Consider the following 14,702-nt stretch of genomic DNA (forward strand, 5'->3'; position numbering starts at 1 on the left):
GGGGGTTGGGGGGAGGTGGGGGAAGTGTATCTTGCTCATACAAGATATGCCCATGAATTGATCATTGTTGCAGCTGGCTGAGGTGTACAGAAGTTTAATGTATTATTCTCCCTACTTTGTCCATGTTAAAATTCTCCAACAAAAAAGTTTCAAGAAAAATTTACTAAGCACCGTTTCGGGCCACGCACCATAGTAAGCACTTTCATAGACACTCTTGCTCACCCTTGAATTCCCAGCAGCCCGTGCAGTACCTGGGCACTAGGAGGCAATGAGGAAGCATCACTGAATGAACGAATGATTTCCTTTAACTCCCTCACTGTCCTAAGTGATCTTTTTTTTTTTTTAAAGATTTTATTTATTTATGTGACAGAGAGACAGCCAGCGAGAGAGGGAACACAGCAGGGGGAGTGTGAGAGGAAGAAGCAGGCTCCTAGCAGAGAAGCCTCATGTGGGACTCGATCCCAGAACGCCAGGACCACACCCTGAGCCGAAGGCAGATGCTTAAGGACTGCGCCACCCAGGCGCCCCAAGTGATAGATATCATATCCCACCTTGCAAATAGGGATGCCTGAGGCGCGGAGTTTGCCCAACATTATCCAGATTTTATGCGGCAGACTCTTTCCACTACGCCTCGAATATGAGTTTTGTTTCGTTTTGTTTCGTTTTTAAGTGAGAAGGAGGAGGGACTGGCTGATCTTTGAATTTACCTAGTTTTTCATCATCCTCATTAAAGAGCGCTATACCCTTCAGGAGGGGATTTGGTATAAGCATGCCGAGGACACACAGGGTCTCAAACCAGGAACATCCAGGAGTACAAAAGGCATCTGGCCCCATAGTTGAAAACTGAAATGCTATTTTCATGCTTTTTCTCAAGAGCATCAGCTCACTGTACTGCTCCCCCTACCCACTAGCATCCCAAATTACTCATGGTGAGAACACCATATACTGTATTTGGCCACCTTGGGCCTCTTGGTGTTTACAGGATTGAAAAGAAAGAAAAAGATGTCAAAAATCCAAGATACTCACTGGCAGCTTAGAAGAAAAACTGCATTGATCTACTTCTCTCCAAGTGGCACCCTGTAAAAGGCTTTTCAAAGCCATTAACCTCTTACTCACCTCTTCTTAGTCCCCCTTCCCTCTCGTTTTGCTTTCTGCCCTCAAACTCACTTAAAAAATACTCTCAGAACTGTGTCCTTTCAAGGCTGACAAACATACATTCACACGTGCCTGAGTGCCTCTGCTGATACTCTTGTGTTGCTCAGAAACCTAACAAGAGCATAACAAAAAAAGCCGGTCTTTTGATTGGGCAGAATCACTTTTTTCAATCGATTTCATAAATGCAAACAAAAGCCTAGATTCCTTCTGCCCTCCCACTTGTCCAAAATCTACATTAATCCTTCCATCAGATTAAAAAAAAAAAATAGGACATTTTTCAGAATTAATACTGCCACCTTTTTGGGATATTCTGAGAGCTGCATTTCATCCCATTAAATTTAAAAGACAAATCACTCATGTTTTTAAAAGGGTAGGGTCATGCTAAATTCTATTTCTGCCCACGGTATGTGAGAATCTTCCAAATAAAAACAAGCAGATGTAAACAGAATTAGAAATCTAAAGGCAGTCCACACCTTTGGATGGAGGTGTTCCCACCAGGCACCTTCCCTGACCTTCTCATAGAGCAAGCTCCCCGTGCACCAGCACGGGTAACACGTAAGGAACAGAAAATCGGTAATCAATGATGGGCAGAGAAGAGCAGAGAGCACGGTGAAATGTCAGCGGCACTGCATAGCCCACCCCGTGTGGTTTAGAAACGGAGACGCTGGGGTTCTTGGTTCAGGCCTTCTGGAATCAGTGTTGTCAGAGCAGCTAAAAGAGTGCAATTCTAGGAAACGAATGGCTGTTTACGAGACATCTAGAAGGTCATGCCCAGTGCCAGCCTATAGAATACGTGAAATTTCAAAGAGCCTTCTGGAAGAGAGGCGTCGCTCTCCACCTGGAACAGTCGTATTAGGGTTGCGCTCGTTCCCTCCGGACCTCTAGGTAATGTGGCTGCTTCTCTCTGGAAATTCCAGGGATCCTGTCATTCACACAGCTCATCTCCAAACAGAGGCTGCTCGGAAGGCTGACTGATTTACTGAGGCAAGTGGCCAGAGATCTGTCTTATTTGTTAAAAGCAAAGAATCACGGACGGAAAATTTTCAACCTGAAACAGGAAAAAAAGTGGATGGGCCACAAGAGGGGAGCCTTAACTCTGCAGGAAGTACCCTATCAGGAGTCACGTGACGTGGAGGAAGCCACAAACGCCTGCTCATACTGGTGTCCAGGGGAGGGAGTTTTGGAGAATCTGAACGTATGTGGACCAAATTAACAGGTCCCCCCACCCGCTTCCTCACCCCTCTCACTTCCTCCCAGCAGCCCCCAGTGCACAATTCTGTTAGCTCCCAGCACAAGATACCATAATGTTTTCACAGTTCTCCTTACCCGGCCCCCACAGTTGCTGTCCCTACACCCTAAGCTGTTCCCTGGAAGGAATCATGTATTGCCCCGGCAGTCTCAGCCCCGTATGCTAATTTCTGCCCATAATCTAGTGAAAGATACTCACTTTGATCCGGAAGAATTAAAAGGGCTATCACTGCTTTTGTCAAAGAGCTAACAGAAAGATCTAGACCAGACAAGGTGAAATGAAATGCCTCCAGTGCCCAAACCAGCAATTTAAACAGATGAAGTGGGCTGGTTGGGACTGTGGTGAGCTATCCGGAGGCAGAGGCCGCTCAGCCCCGGAGTCCTCTGTGGAACAGGGAGCCAAGACGCACGTATCTTAGGGTGCTCCAGGAGACCCGGAAATCCTGATCTTTATGTGGGGTATCTCAAGTTTAATTAGAATTGATCCAACATGTGTTCAACATTACGTGGCTCAAACAAAATATGTCTCCAGGCCAGGTACTTCCGAGAAGCCCCCAATCCGTGACCTGACCCAGACTTCCCAACCCAGCTCCACAGCCCATTTTAAGCAAGATGGACTCATATGCACTCAAAAGGAATCTTATCTCAATAGCAGTTGTTACTTCCTTAAGTTTGAGCCATAAATGTCAGAAGGGAAAGTGGGGAATGGGGGCTACTCATTCTTCCAAAGCTGGCGTGGCATATCTCCCCAAAAGAATCCAACCTCATCCTTCCAGGCTGGCTTTCTCCCCTTCCTCCTTTACTCCTCTGCCCCAACTGCCAGTGAATTTTAGTCCAAATAGTCTCCCTGGTATGTGACCTTCATTTCTGTCACTATACTGTAAGGCTCATTCTCCCCTCCGTCTGGTTAATAATGGGACCAGAGGAAAGATCAGTGACTCTTACCCTTGTGGTGTCGATGGCACACTCTCTGCCCTCATCCTGTCCAGTGGAATGTCCATCATCATCCAAGAAGCTCCGCCCTTCTTCCCTCCCGGCTGTGTGTGGTACACATAGGCATTTAGTGGCCAAAAGAAGAGGAGAATCCTGTTTTCTGGTTGAATGGGCCAAGGCAATCACTGGGAAATCACTCTCACCTGCAGAAGAAGCCAGAGGTCAAGTGTTAGCTCCAAGGAAGAAACATACCCAAGACATTCCCACTCAGACTCAGTGATCTGAGTACTTGACTGATTAGACCCATCTCTTAGGGCCCCATCTCATCTCAAGGAGGGGGTGTTCTTCTCTCTGCCCCCCACCCCCCATGGAACCATCACTCTCACTGGACACAGGGATAGGATGACATCACAGCCCCAGGACTGACTCGTAATCACTCTCAGGCTTAAGGACTCTCAGGTTTTGACTACAGTGGACTCTTGGGACATCTCCACTGACCCCAAGGCCAACAAAACATCCAAAGCTAAGATGAGGCACTAGAATTAGGACTGCAGTCATTCACCTCCCACACAGTTTCTTCTAGGAGCATCATTTTCCTGGCTTATTCACCAAGGACATACTTATAAGCTTCTAAATGAATACATTTTAATCCATTTCAGAGACCAAGTTCTGAGTGTGACTGTCCTAATAGAATTAACACTGCTGCTCTAATTTGAAATCAATAGATTTCAAAGGCTGGCCAAATTCGATTTTGTTTTATTTGTCCATTGTCATATTTCACAGATCAGAAATGACTACGCATGCTAGATCAGCGTCCTCTGCTTAAATGTGTGTGTGTCCACAGATGCGTGTGTAGCGTGTATGGGGGTTAAGCTCGTACCAAAACAAAAGGACAAATTTACATTACTCTCTCTGAATAAATTAAAGAAAGCAAAAAAATTTCCAGTTCCCAACAAGGTAAGCCTTGCCTCATGTTGATGCCTTCCCATAGAATTATATTAGTATCTAAGCATCCATCCATTGATTTTCATGTCTTCCAATCAATGCTAGGTCCTAAAGGGGGCCAGGGGTGGGTGGGGAGGAAGAAGAAAAGATTGATTCTGAGCTTCAGAAAGAAAATGAAAGAAAATGAAAGAAGTGCCTTCGGCTACGTCAGTCATTAAACAAACATTCATTATAGCTTAAGATCTGCCTGGAATTATCCTAGGCATTGGGATTGCAAACAAGATGCAGTGCCTTCCCCCTCCTCCCCACTCCAGGAGCTCCCAGCCTCAGGACCAAATGTAATAAACAAGGAATGGTATCCTACCAACATCAAGGGGGCAATGGAGAGGGAGCAAAGCAGGAACACATTGGTCCCAATAATGGCCAGAGGAATCCTTCAGTGCGTTTTGTTTTCACCTCTAATAAAGATAACAAGGAAAGATTCAGAAAAAAAAAAAAAATGCAGCTCTACCCAAAGTGAATTTCCGATGGGACTCTTAGCAGAAGAGGTACAGCGCAATCTCAATAGGGATAAATAAAATCAATTCAGGAGCTAAAGTCCTCCCACTTCTCCTCCTCCTCCACAGCCTCCCAGCAACACATCATTGGGTCAGTCTCAAGTACTTGTGTTCCACTGAAACGCAGAAATGCTGCTGTGCCTTTTTTAAAGGGTAAGCACACATGTATAGTCTTCCTCTGCCTACCAGATACCTTTTCAAAGGTAGCACATGTTAAGGGAAGGTAAGATTAATCTGGCTGGGAGATAATTAATTAACTGCACACTGCTTTGATATGACTATATTAATTACTGAAGAAAAAAATTAACAAAGTACTTAGGCAGTTTGACACTTCTAAGAAACCCCAAGCATTTTTGGGCACTGGCTCATCACAGGACTGGCCTAGGGACAGACTGTGAGGGGAGCCAAGTGTCTTTTTTACAGAAACTGGTACCTACTGGGCCCTCCATCAATGTCTGATGAATTAATAACCTCCCAGGCTGCCTTTTCTCTCTGTCCACCCCCCCTCAAACTCAGAATGCCAGTGTTCTGCCTCATTTTCCATCACTATGATTCCCATCCAAAAAAAACTAGATTTTTGGAAAAGATACAATACCAGTCAATACCTATCGGTGTGAATTTATGTCAATTCACACCCCTCCTAGGGTATTCACATTCTAACAGTGACCTTTCCATGTAAAATGATAACCAGCATCTTCTGAGTCCCTACAATATGCCAGGAACCTTCCAGGAGCTTCACACACCTCACTTCTATCCTCGACCACTGAGAGTGCTAACCTTTGTGATCCCCATTTTACAGGTGGGACATCGAGGCTCAGGGAAGTGATTTGTCTAAAGTCCCAAACCCAGCAAATGCCAGAGACAGGATTCAAACTGAGATAAGTCTGCCTGATGTCACTCAGCCCAGAAAATCAACTTTGATATGACTATATGAATTACTGAAGAAAAAAATTAGTTGTCAGGGGAAGTTAAGGACTGGGAGAAGTGGGCAGAACGTGTCCCAAACCAGCACACTTTGGGCAAGAAAAATGTGTACATCTGACACCATCTCCCCTTCCTGCTTAACAATCCCACCACATGGTTCCACTCTCTATGTTCCCACCACCCGTGTCAGTGTGTAACTGTTAAAAAGAAGATGGTATCGTTTGCGATTTAGCACCTAGGCAGGCTTCTAACTTTGCTGAGTGATTCAGCAGGATCGTGGCAAAACACATCAGGTTCACTCAAGTATTGCTACCCTCTGTAGAATTCTCTTCACAATAAAAAAGGGAGACCTCTGCAGCATCCTTGCGGAGGACCCTCCAGCTTGGCTGTATTTCCTGGTGGGTTGACAACAGCATTCAAAAATGTACAAAATGCCTGGCTCCATTATTGAGAGGGAGAAGGTGAAGATTAAGTGGCCTATTGGACTCTTTCATCTTCCAGAGAGCTGACATCCAATCTTGGAACAGAACGAGGAAAATCAAATGGACAAGCAGACAGTACACAGGGGTAATAATAACTCCTGATGCCCGTCCCCCAGGAGTCAGAATCACAGGACTAAGGTTGCTCTCTAAAAATTAAACTATAAAATCAGTGTCTGAGAGATCAAAGCAGACACTCTGAGGGACACTGCTGCATAGATCTGGGTCTTATGTACTTGCACAGAATCCTGAGTGTACCTGTTACTACCCTGCTCGCATTCTTCTGAAATGCTGCCACCTCTGTCTACCCACTAGCCTGAGAAGCCTCCAGTTAGGGACAATGTTATAATATCAGTCTTCATATTCATTATCCCTGTTACACAATGGTGCTTGACACATTTTTATTGAACCAGTTCCTCTCCCCCAAGGCAACGAGACTAAACAGTAAATTAATTAAAAGAATCAATATGGATAACGAAAGGCAGTTGGTCAGCAAGGGAAGCTGAGGAGGAAAGTGTAAGAGATCAACGTTGGTTGCCCAAGACCCATCCCAGCACTTTCCAAGGGAGATCTCACCCTGAAGAAGCAGCATCGTTCAGCCCCAATGGAGACATCTCGAGTGGATTTTTAGGTGTCTGGACCTAGAGTTTCGGGTATCGTTAGATACCCCCAAACCTCTCCTTGTTCTGATTCCAGACTCCCTGAGGCACCTCACCAACAGACAGCATGCAAGCATGTCCACTCTGTCCACTAGATATATTTATTAGCAGATCGTAATAAGGCTGGAAGAGGTTTATTTACTCAGTGTTCTGTAAGTTTCTATGACAGTCAATCTGCTAGAGTCTGATCAACTGTGGGACCCCTGAAGTGAGTTTCTGAAGTTGCCAGGCTGCCTCAGAGCCTGACCCAGACCTATGATAAGGTCACCAGGTAAATGGCACCTTTAAGTACCATCCTGACCTTGCCAACTTCTGCAGGAGAGTATCCTCAGCCTCGGCACTAGTGACACGTTGAGGCCGGGTAATCCTCTCGTGGGCGGGGGGGGCTGTCCAGTGCACTGCAGGGTGGTTAGTAACACTCCCTGTCCCCTAAGGTGGTGACAACCAAAATCGCCAAATGGCCCCCAGAGAGCAAAACCATCCCCAGTGGTGAACCACTGCTCTGAGGACGAGTAAAAAGATCTCAGATACCCGTTTGGAAGCTGGAAGTTCAGAAAGCTCAGAACGGCAGATGGTACTCATACTTCGTCTGCTGACAGGGGCGGGGGATATTCACCCGGACACTTGTTCTTCTAGAATTCAGTCATGGCATTTCTGGTGTCAGACAAGCAAAACTTGGCAAGTGAGAAAAGATAAAAGGCAGGTTAACCTTTTGTTGAAACTCGAAGCATGCTTCAGGCAATTTGAGTCTAGAGTAAAGGTTAGTGATTTTCTCTGAGAATCTATCTGATATTTGCTAACATTTTTTGGTGCCAGAATGACGCACAGAGCAATGCACTAATATAGTTATGAAAGATGTCTTACTACAGCTCTCTTGTAGGTAAGGGTCCTCTTGCTGACCATACGCACCCCTGACCAAGCTCCAATTTTGTGGAAACTCATTGATATCCCAGGAAAAATGCAAATACATGTCAGTTTTGTAGTCTTGTCCCTATTTATCGATCATAGACTAATTTTCAATAAAATCTAAGAGTAATGAAATAATAGGAATAATAGCCAAAGGCAAAATTTGACCCTATTTCTATCTTGATTAACTAATGAGAGTTGGAGTCTGGGGTTTCGCTTAAATAAAACTAAAACCTCACAATCAGACTGCCATAACTGGATTTAGTGTGCCAGAAAAATGGTACCTATGTTTAAATCCTATAATCCAAGGCAATCAGAATAATACACCACCTCCCAGTTGATTCAGTAGACCACTAAGAATATCCCTGAATTACTTAGTTTTTCCAAATTATCAAATTTTAAGATGTACGTTAATATGAGAAATCCCTGAATTAACAATGACTTTTTAAAAATTTTTGCTTTGTCCCCAGAAGAAAATGAAAACTTCTGAGGGTCTAATACATTCAGGGATTGAAAATAAATTTATAGAAGTTCTGGTCTTCGGGGAGGAAACCAGTAAGTGCCTTCCAAAGCAAAGCCTCTAAATTATATTTCAAAAGTTAATATAAATTATATTTCTCTTGGCCATCCAGAATGAGTAAATGCAATACCATCTCCAGAAATCCCTAAGGCTTGAAGCACGGGTAACTAAACACCACTGTCCTCTCCTCGGGTTCTGTGTTCCTAGACAACCCTCCCTGGGGAACAGAGGGAGACAGCAGGCTGCTGCTGAGTCACTGAGTCACCTCCAAAGGCAATCTTCAGAAAGGAAAGCAAGGAAAAGCCCTGTGGAAGGGTGGGCACCTCACAAGAGAGAGTGAAACATCGCAGCCACTGACCCCAGCATGGTCATCCTTACCTCGTGACAGGGCTCTGGGACCACCCTGAGTTGTCCATATGGCTGCCACTATTCCACCAGCCCCAGAAGGGAACTACCCGGCTCCATCCCCTTGCAGGAACCCCCTGAAGCAGGATTAGCTGAAATCAGGGGTTCAGATTGCAGCCAGGACACAGGCAGGCAAATCAGGCCACCTGGGGGCTGTAGACCCTAGGGTAGTCTCATCTATCCCTGTGTCTCTGGTGGCTGATGCACCAAGCATCTGCACTAACATAGTGATTAAAAGGGCAACACAGAACAAGCAGTTTAGAGAGTAGAGGGGAAAAACCTATCATGCCACGGTAATAGTGAACGAAACAGGCAAAAGGAAACATTCTGGAGGACACTGTAGCAATGTGTATTACAAAGTTCACATTGGAGACTGTATCTTGAGGGAATAAATTAGACAAGCATGCAAGGATGGGTATCCAAGGATGTTCGCGGCATCAGTAGTTATTCCTAAGAGTAAAAAGTCAGAGGCAACCTAAATGTGCATCAACAGGGAAACAGATCAGGAGGTAGCTATATAACGGGATATTCCATTATATATATTATATATATAAACACTGCAAGAATCATAGGAAGAGCCCCTGTATAATGAATCGTGTTTCAATACCTCTGGGTGTTTGCATGTCCAAACCCACCTAACCCTCATGACATTTGAACAAGTAGTATTTTTACGGGATTCATTTTACAGATGGAAGAACTGGTAAATAGAGAAATTAACTAACTCTCCAGGGTCAACAGCTATTAAGTGATAGCCTCATGGTTTGAATTTAAACAATAATGTTCTAAAGCCATTCTCTTAACCACAACGCTCTACTACAGATTCATGAAAAGATCATCACAATATGCTAAATAAAAAGAGAAAATAATTATAGTACAACATATGGCATGATCTGGTCTTTATAAAAGAGGTCTAACATTCAAAGGGGGAAAAGAATAATCTCTAAGAACATACACTACAGTGTTAAATGCATTCTCTCTGGATGCTAGAATTTGGGATGATTTTTGCTTTCTCCTCTGTATCTCTCAACATTGTGTGACTTTCTTTGCAAGTATCACGAAATGCTTATGTAAATAGCCGTTTTGGGGTGCCTGGATGGCTCAGTCAGTTAAGCATCTACCTTCAGCTCAGGTCATGATCCCGGGGTTCTGGGATCTAGCCCCACAACAGGGAGCCTGCTTCTCCCTCTCCCTCTGCCTGATGCTTTCCCTGCTTGTTCTCTCTCTCTGTCTCTGTCAAATAAATAAATAAAATATTTAAAAATGAACGAATTAATTAAATAATAAATAAATAGTAATTTCTTTTTGGAAAAAATAAAAGATCAAAAGCAGCTTTGGTCAGTACTTGGGGAAGGGTTGGGGGGGGCGGGACAGACACAAAGGGAACTTACAGATTGGGGTGATATTGGATCCTCCACCGACGGGCTCCTTTAACATCTATAGAATCATACGTGTCTGCTGCTCATTCATGTCTGCTCTGAGGCAGGTACTGTCCTGGGAACTACAGAGGACAAAAAACAATGTGGCTCCTGCCCTCGGAGCTTACAGTTGCTCAGAAGGGGTCAGAGGAGGGCACACAGGTAAATGAGTAACTTCAGTACAAGGCAGAAGACATCAGGTACCCCGAGGAGAGGTACCGAGGTGCCATGGAAATTCACAGGCGGTAAGGGTCCCTCTGGGATCAGGAAGGAGGGACAACTGTGGGAACAGGTGGCATCTGAGCTGAGGCTTGAGAGTCGGTTCAGACACGAACAAATAAAGAAGATGGTTAAGAGCGAGAAGGTCATTCTCCCAGGAGGGGAAGGAACACATGCAATGCCGTGGGGTTAAGAAAGCTTGTGGTATGTACAGAGAGCAGAAAATAGTTAAGTCTGGCTAACGGAGCCCTATGACCTAGAAATATTCATGTAGAATATGAAGAAGTCTACTGTAGTAGCCACACCTCTGTGAGCCAGGAATAACCAAGGTGAGTGAGCGCTAGCTCTAGGAAAGGAGAATGGATTGCAGGTGGCCATACAGAGAATCTGCTGAAACAAGGACCATAACTCAGGTCTCCTGCACTATTTAGCCATAAGGAACCAGTCAGAGAGGCATTAAAAAGCCTCTTGGAGTTATTGCTGTTTCCAGATCTGGAAAATTAGAGGCTGGCACTCGGTACAGCAATCCACCAGGCACTGCAGTGACCTAAGATGGCAAACAGCAAATCCCAGCCATGTCTACGAAGTGCAGGCAGTGGCAAGGCCAGAAATATGGGCGACAGCTCCTGAATTTACCCCACTTTTCTCTTGCACCTCCCCCTCATAATGCAGGAAAGCAGGGCTCAGTAGAGAGAATTCAGGAAATTCTTGAATTTAGATGGGGGAGGAAGCTAAATTCTTGATTTTCACTAATCTCTAACTGAAATGTAGTAATTCCTCCCATTAAAAATGCAGGCAGGGGGGCGCCTGGGTGGCACAGTGGTTAAGCACCTGCCTTCGGCTCAGGGCGTGATCCCGGCGTTATGGGATCAAGCCCCACATCAGGCTCCTCTGCTATGAGCCTGCTTCTTCCTCTCCCACTCCCCCTGCTTGTGTTCCCTCTCTCGCTGGCTGTCTCTATCACTGTCAAATAAATAAAATATTTTAAAAAAATAAAAAAATAAAAATAAAAATGTAGGCAGGGGCCCAGAGCAGTAAGAGAGGTACCAGTGACTTCACTCCATTAGAAAATCCTGGTAATTTCATATCACAGCGCACTTGTTCCAGGTCTCAGAAAATAATCACGTAAGTTCATTGTTTCTTTGAAGTCACAGTGCATACAGACCAACTGCTAGATCATCCTGAAGGAGTTGATAAAGCAGCACATACATCACTAAGTCATAAGTTGGTTTAAATATTTTGATAACTATATATTTCCATAAAGCTAGATTCCTTTTTATTCTGTGGCTCTTATTTTTTGTATTTAACAACACTGTTCTGAAAAGCGGTCCATAGGCTCCCCCAGACTGCCAAAGGGGTCCATGGCACAAAAAGGGTTAAGAATCCATTAGCTAGAGATCCTGTTAAAGTTTTTTTTTTTTTTTTAAGATTTTTTATTTATTTATAAGACAGAGATAGAGACAGCCAGCGAGAGAGGGAACACAAGCAGGGGGAGTGGGAGAGGAAGAAGCAGGCTCATAGCAGAGGAGCCTGACGTGGGGCTCGATCCCATAACGCCGGGATCACGCCCTGAGCCGAAGGCAGACGCTTAACCGCTCTGCCACCCAGGCGCCCCTAGAGATCCTGTTAAAATGTAAGTCATACCATGCCCCTCCTGTGTTCAACTCTTCAATGGCTTCCATCTTCCTCAAAGCAAAACTCTCCTCCTCCCACATCACTTATCTGATTTCATCTCCTCCTCCTCTCTCTTTTTCATTCCCAACTGGCATACTGGTGTCCACGCTTTTCCTTCATCACTTCTGCCTCAAGGCCTTTGCATCGGCTGATCCCTGTGCCTGGAATGCACTCTCCATAAGGGATGGCTTGCTTGCCCGTTCCCTTCAGGCCTGGACTCAAATGATACCTTCCAAATGAGGCCTTTCTTGGTTATCCTATCTAAAATACCCTCTATGAAACTGCTATCCCCCTACTCCTTGCTTTATTTTTCTCCTTAGCATTTATCACTCCCTAAAATATACTTAGAGACATGTACTTTATTTTTTTTTATCATATTCATTATTTATTTCCCCACTCAGAAATGAGTTCCATGAAAGCAGGAATTTTTATCTATTTTAAACACCACCATATCCCAAGGGCCTATAGCCTCGTCTGACACACAGTAGGTTCTTTTTTTTTTTTTTGGTATGAAAATAGTTTATTCACAGTGCAGAGTGAATTGTCAATGACAGTGAATTAACTTCTTATGTGGAAATTCCAAATAGGAGTTTCATTTGTATTCCTGAGTTGAGAGACCTTTAAGTTACTTTTCAGTTAAATCTTCTGGCATTGACGTTTCCTTTTTTAATGTTTTTTTATTATATTATGTTAGTCACCATACAGTACATCCCTGGTTTCTGATGTAAAGTTCGATGATTCATTAGTTGCGTATAACACCCAGTGCACAGTAGGTTCTTAAACGTTATTTGTTGCATTAATTAGCCAGCAGCTGCTTCCATTCCATGTCAATTTTTAAAGTGCCCCCCCCCATTGTATTCCCGGGAGAAAAGAAACATCACGGCAAATGTGCCAGTAAAATTGTGGTCGCCACAGAAGAAAGGTAGCTTATTTATCAACCACTGCAGAAGAAAATGCATTTCTTTCTTAATAAAAAGAGTTTTCATCAAAGACAAGATAGACAAATCTCACACACACACACACACAATAAGTTATCAGATTAAATTATATCATAAAAGAAATACAAAAAAGTAAATGGGAAAATTGGTACATGGCATCCAACCAGTAAAAGGCCCACTCACCCAGCTTGAAATAGAAGTGATGTTAGCTGGTAAGATCATCACACAGATTCCACCTGGCAAGCAGGAAAAGGAAACGGGTACAGTGTACAACCACAGGAGTAAACGCAGGTAGTAAGTCACCACATGGGCACTGCTCCACTTAACCCGCTGCTGTTGAAACGTACTGTTGCCCACTTGAAGGCACTGTTGCTCAAACCAGCAAAAACGCACACACACTGGGAAGATCCGAACTTGGCAGGGCTTCCTTCACACCCATACAAGGAACCTCATTCCGTTCTGGCCCCTGGAGCACTCTGTTTTAATAAGAACAACCAAAGCTAAGACTGGATTCCTTGTAGTTACGAAATCTGAGTCGAGGACAAAGAAAGTACTATTTTATATCACATATACCCTTATATAGATATGATCAAGGCACTCACATATTAAAAAGTAACAAAACAAACTCTCCCAACCCCAATTGCTCTTTGCAGCACATTGCTCTTAAAATCATTTTTCACAATCACCCTTCCTTCTTCTTGTGCAATTGTTGCCCTAACACTCCACCAAGTGTTTTTGCTAAGGGCACCTCTAGACAGCCAAACCCACAGCACACTTCTCATCTGGGCATGACTTACCCATCCAAGGCATTTGTCACTGCCCACCTCCCAGCCCCTGGGGGTCACTGATGCCACATGTCTGCCCACTCACTCTTGGTTTCCTGTGAAACTCTGCTTTGTCTTCCCAAACCTTAAATCTGGGGTCACAAAATAAAATACCTTCAGGGACCACGCAGGTGCCTGAAATGAAAAAAGGGGACATCTGGCCGCTGTGACAAGCTGGAGAGCACCAGTCCTGCCAAAAGGGGACTGCTGTCCCTTATTTGTGCACATCAGGTGGTCGGATCGCCCAACTTGTCAAGTACACCCACAAATCTTATTTTTATGTGAACCTTCCCAATGTTCTAAATGTTGGCAATTACTGGTTTTGATGTTTTGCTATTGTGAGCCAAACGAAACATATCTGTAGCCTGGATACAATCAATCTGCAGGCCTCAAATGTGTGTCACTGCAACCCCCTGGGTTTCTCCTGTCCCTCTGCTCCTCTCCCTGGGAATTTCATTGAACCATAGAGCCCGGATGTGTATGTCCAGCCCTGATGTCCCCCCTTCCATTTCAGACTCCTCTAACTGCCTCCTGGACGTGTCCACTTGAATGTCCCACTGGGACCTTAAAATAAATGTGTCCACACTTTCCTCTTGTCCTCTATTCCCAAACATTTCTCAAATTCCTTTCCTTTCCTTATCCCTCTGGCCTTTGCTTTAATTCAGACACTGGGTATTTTTCCATGGTTTATTACAATACACTTCTAATTGTCTTCCCTGCCTTAGACCTATCCCCATCCCCTGCCTCCAGATTCATTCTCCATGCCAAGTTCAAGCTACCTTCTAAAATGTGCAGGCTTCAGGTCCTCTGATAGCTGCCTTGCCCTTCAGGATAAACTCTGGACCCAGAGTGCTTGAGTCTGAATGCCAGCTTTGCCACCCCCCTCCCCACCCCCCACCCC

At 44.5% G+C, this 14,702-nt stretch overlaps 1 protein-coding gene across 10 annotated transcripts in view; it reads right to left on the reverse strand.

Annotated features, from left to right (window-relative positions):
* The window catches only part of KCNS3 (potassium voltage-gated channel modifier subfamily S member 3), a 39,075-nt gene that overhangs the window by 11,673 nt on the left and 12,700 nt on the right, over nt 1-14,702 (reverse strand). For 2 of the 10 annotated variants that reach the window (XM_019794962.2, XM_019794961.2), the window contains exons 2-4: nt 10,120-10,229; nt 7,432-7,574; nt 3,349-3,539 (exon numbers count right to left, since the gene is read on the reverse strand). The gene's annotated coding sequence lies outside the window, so the exon portion shown is untranslated. Of the gene's footprint in view, nt 1-3,348; nt 3,540-4,645; nt 4,740-7,431; nt 7,575-10,119; nt 10,230-14,702 lie in introns of all 10 variants that reach the window. The other 8 variants (XM_034659874.1, XM_019794963.2, XM_011219421.3 and 5 more) reach the window with 6 other exon arrangements.

This window comes from Ailuropoda melanoleuca, chromosome 4, assembly GCF_002007445.2.
Source record: "Ailuropoda melanoleuca isolate Jingjing chromosome 4, ASM200744v2, whole genome shotgun sequence".
Taxonomy (NCBI): Eukaryota; Metazoa; Chordata; class Mammalia; order Carnivora; family Ursidae; genus Ailuropoda; species Ailuropoda melanoleuca.